The following is a 5,353-nucleotide window of genomic DNA, read 5'->3' on the forward strand; positions in this document are numbered from 1 at the left end:
CTCTATGCAGAGGACTTTAGATTACACAACAACAATGAGAAATAAGCACTATGCAAGTTGATTCGAAGAAAATAACAGTTAAGGTAAACCTCTGATTTACAGGGCTTTGAGTCACAATTCTTTGATGCTATTGCTTACAGTCCACACTTTGGATCAAGGTGAAGAGGTCTAGGAACTTTTAGATCTGAAATTTCAACCAAGGAGATCAAAATTCAGATCTGAAATTTGAGAGAAAAGTGAGTTATTTCCTTTATTGAGGGTTGTGATTTCAATTTAGCAGCATTTGGGGCGCCTTCAGGTTGAGGAATTATGAAGCTATGGCATTGTATTTATAGGCAAGGCAATGTTGAATGCATGATCTCAAATTTGCATGAATGGAAAGGGCCTCCATGCATGGGCCTATACAAGCGCATGGAGGGCCCAATTCCAACTGGATTTGGTAGCTGATGCATGATGAAAGTAAATTGGACGTGCAGATTGGATGGTAATAGCTCATGCAATGCAAATTAAATGATTTTCCAAAATTGCACCATTATGCTCAAGCCTTCGAAAATGCTATGCCAAGAATAGAAACACCATCTCGTGAGTAATGGTTGGAAAGATTATTGCATAAGGATCATTTGTTATGTTGATCAAAACTCCATTTGGGCCTTGGAAATTGATGAAAATTGGCCATGAAGTGTAGAGTGCAAAACATGCACATGTGAGATTTTCAAAATTGGCCAAAGTTTAAGCCCTTCTGTCTTAATGATGCAAGTTCCAAATGACAAAATCTTCAACATCATAGTTTTAGATATTTTCAAGGAAATCAATTTGGACTTAAAGTTTGCATCATTTAGATTTTTGATGAAGAAGTTATGGGCACTTGAAGTTGGACTTTTTCACATTTTAATGCATTTGGTCCAAAGTGACCTATAATGTTTTTCATTTTCACATATATTTATTTTGAGATTTTGAAATTTTTCTCAACATAAAATTTGAATTAGACATCTTAAGCTTTCCAATTCATTTTATCCCACCTCAAAAGCATGAAAAATGAAGGAGTTATGTCCTTGGGAAGTTGACCCAAAATTAGGGTTTCAGTCAAAATGACCTATAATGTTTTGGAATGGATGATGACCTTACAAGATTCAAACCAATTTTTGATGAACATGAAAGTTGTTCATATGGTCCTTAAGAACATATTTTATCTTGGGGTCATCTCCATTTGACAAACACATAAAAAGTTAGGTCTCAGTGTATTTCAAAATAGTCAGATGAATTGACTGATCAACTTCTCAAGTCTAAACCTCATATCTTGATGAATTGATGATTGAGGACACTTAATTAAGTTCAAATATGCATGAAATTATGAGTGAAAGAACTTACCTTGATTGCATTTGATCATGGGTTGAGGTTGCTTCATGAGCAAGGCAAAGTTGATACATAGATGAATTAGGGTATCCTTGGGAAACAAACCTCAAACCTCTTGATTTGCTTTGATCAAAATGATGAATTGAGTCACTTGGGAGGAATATTTGATGGATGAGAGCTTCGGGAACCATTGCCATGCTTGCTTTCATCTTCTCTTGACCATATTAATGCACATAGGATCTCCTAGAAGCTTTAGACTTTGTGACTGCTCAAGCTACAAACAAGAGATATTAGTGACATATTTTTGTGCTCTTGGTTAGTAAATAAAATGATAAAATCAATAATATACAATTCAAGCATGCTTGGTGACCTCAGGCCCACTCTCAAAAGATCCCACCCCAAAGGTAAGGAGCTAAAATGCTTATGATCCTTGAGGCAATGTAAACGCAATGTTATGATGCTATGAGGGATCTTAGGCAATGTAAAGGCATAAAGGTTAGTTTGTTAGTTGAGTTGTATTGAACAATCCTTAAATTGGTTATTGTATTGATCACTAGGTTTAGTGATGGAGAGAAAGTGAGATGTATTCTCATATTTAGGGGGGGTCCTAAATAGAAAGACATGAGTTGTATTAGGATGAGATGCATTGAATTGGAAGTTGTTCATCTAAGACACTATGTACTAATACTTTTAAGAGTGAATTTCTTTTCTTAGATTGGAACCCTCCATACGTAGGTGATGTTGCAAAAAAATTGGGTTACCAATTCTCTTGTGTTCTTTAATAACTTAATGATTTATCATTTGGTTTCTATTGTATGTCAATTCTGGTTTAAGATGTTGAACATATTGTATAAAACATCGTGAGAAACATTTATTCATGCGCTAGAACAAAATTTCCCCTATAACATCAATCTCAGTTTAAACAATACTAAGAAGATTAAACCTCTAGGGTTTTGGGTCTTAACAACAACAACAAACAACAAAAACACCACCTTACCCCTTTTTCATTGGGTTTGTTTTGGGAGAGATCACCAAGTACTTTGTGATTGTATAATACTTGTATTTTATCATTTTACTAACCAAAATACAAAGATATGTCTTTGCATTTGCCTAACTCTTTTGTAGGTAGGGCATGATCTCCAAGTTCATATCTAGGGTTTGATACCCTCATGACAAAGAGCACCACCAAGAATTGATCCAAGAATGGTTATAAGTATCATATATGAGTCCCAATGGTTTCTAAATGTTATATTGATCAAATTTTCTTCAAGAGTTTGAGGGTGATTTGCCTTGGAAACCCTAGTTTGACTAGGTATCTTGAGTAACATCTCCAACAAGCTATCTTACCAATTGATAAAATTTCTCAAGGGACACTTCAAAATTCATCATCTTATGCATATATGATCTACCATGAGACTATAAAGTCAAGAGAATTCGAAGTTAGCAAGTTGGTTGATGGTGGTTGACCAGATGAATTCATCTAATCAAAACTGGGTCTCCCTAGACCCTATCTCCTACAATTTTCACCATATGAAAATGATTCCAAGACAAAACTTACTCTAAAGGACATTATAAACAACTTTCATGTTTATACCTAGAGCTAGTTTTGCTTGGAAAATCATTTTCTATGTTGAGACATTATAGGTCATTTTGTCTTAACGCTAATTTGAAAGTCAACTTCCCAAGGCCATAACTTTCTCAATTTTTATTATATGAAAGATTTCCAAGTTGCACAATCAAATTCAAGAGGTCTACTTCAACTTTGATGTTTGGAGTGAGAGCTAATTCAACTTTTATGAGCATGTGATATGAGGCTACATTATAGGTCACTTTTGACCTATACCATTTATCAAGTGATTTTTCCAAACTTCAAAAATGCATAACCCTATCATTTCAAATCCAAATGACATGAAATTGTTTACCATTTTGAAGTTATTTGAGATATATATAACTTTTATGAAGATACTTTTCTCATTTGAAGCTCACATAAAAAGTTAAGCAAGGTGGAATATTGAGACATGTGGCTTGACACTTAGAAAAAATTTCAAGATGTTAAAATTTACAAACTTCCACCTCAAAGTTCTTCAAGTTCCAAGCTCCAAATGAAAAATTCTTGAACATGAAAGTTGTTCCTCTTGATCTAACCTTTCCAAAAAGTCCAAGTTCATCCATTTTGGACATGAAATGAATAGGCTGCACATGGCTTGAACATGGTATCATCATTTGGCAAGATTGAACTTCAAACATCCATGCACACTTGCCTTGCAATCCAACATGACTTCATCCTGGCTTACACTCAATTATGGATCAGATGGGGTAATTTCATGGGCCTGCACACGCCCATTCACTCATGCATCACACATTGCTAATTTTTGAAGTTCACTTCAAGTGTGCAAATATCAATTGAATTGGCTATAAATAGAGCTCCATATGCTCAGAATTTCACACACATTCGCGCTAGCTTTGATCCCCAACCTCTAACCCTCACATTCCAAAGGATAATCCTGAGAATTTCACTTGAAATTGAGTTTGAATTCTCACTGTTTTGAGATTCAAAACTCCAGGGATCCAAGACCTTTTGAGCATTCAATTTTTCTTCTGCAAGCATTTGGAGTGAGATCAAGCATGAGCCAAGGCAAGAACAGCTGAATCTAGACCTACATTGAAGGTATTTTCCATAAACTTTAATCTCTTTGATTTTCTCTCAATCTTGCTTAATTCTCTTGATTCCTTGGTTGTCTGAAGTCCTACCAATGTAGGCAAGACGATTGAGTTGCTTTGAGGCTAAATCGAAGCAACTCAGTTCATGTACCTCAAATTTCAACTCCATGTATCTCTCAATATACTTGGAGTTAGGATAAATTGAGGTCAGATTCGTGCTCAGTGCCATTTTTACTTTGAAATCATGTCCTTCTTTTTAATTTTGGTGATGGTTATGACTGAACTAGTCTGACGAGGCTCGCCTGAGAAGGAGACCGGAGATGTAGCTCCGGTGGCGAGTTGGCGTGTTCAGAGCCACATGATCCTTTTGAAATGAAATAATCTCGTACATTGGCTTGAATTACCTTTCCTGTGGCGCGCTGACTCAGGCGTATCGTGGATTGCGCGATTGTGACCACTTGATCTACCAACTCAATTAATGAGGGAGATCAAGTGGTCCACATTTTTTCTGATCATTTAATTTTCATTTTAATCCTTTTATTTTCATTAATTCATATTAATTTCAATATTGATCCAAAAAATATGGGAGTTTCACCAAAACTTTTCAAATAATTTCCTCTTTCATATTCTGAACTAAAATTATTCTTTGGATCATTATTAATATTTTTCATGATTTAATTGATTTTTCATTTGTTTTTAATTGTTTAAAAATAAATTTAAATGTCCAAAAATTATGAATTTTTTTCTCCAAGGTCCTTTGACCTTGTTTGACCTATGATAAATCTCATGGCCATTTCTTTGGTGTTTTGATGAAGTTTTAGGAATTGGACAAACCATATTTAATTTAAATGCCTTATTTTAGTATTTTTAATTTGAATAAATGCCAAATAAATTTGTTGACCACTTGTGATGACTTGTTTGAGTTTGATTATTGTTGTTGGGCCTTGGTCAAGGTTGATTTGACTTTGTCAAATTAATATCATTGGATTTAGGGGATTAATGGAATGTACATTCCATCTCCCAAAATGAATGGATGATATTAATTTGGTAAAAGTCCTCCTTTGACCAATTTGTGTTTTGATCCATTCCCCTACCATTTCATCTCATTCCCCTTCTTCATTCATTCATTCCATCTGGTCTATGATATCTGAAAATCCTAAGGCTAGTTGATTGAAAAATCAACATAAGTATGGATGAGATTAGACCACCTCTTTTGCATATTCTTTTTTTTTGTGGTATGTTTCATGAGCATAGTCTATTATACTATGTCTCTAACATGCATTAACACCAAAATTCTATTGCCCGACCTCAAATAGTTGTGACTTCTACATAAATCCAA

Source organism: Lathyrus oleraceus, chromosome 2 (genome assembly GCF_024323335.1).
Source record: "Lathyrus oleraceus cultivar Zhongwan6 chromosome 2, CAAS_Psat_ZW6_1.0, whole genome shotgun sequence".
In the NCBI taxonomy this organism is placed as follows: Eukaryota; Viridiplantae; Streptophyta; class Magnoliopsida; order Fabales; family Fabaceae; genus Lathyrus; species Lathyrus oleraceus.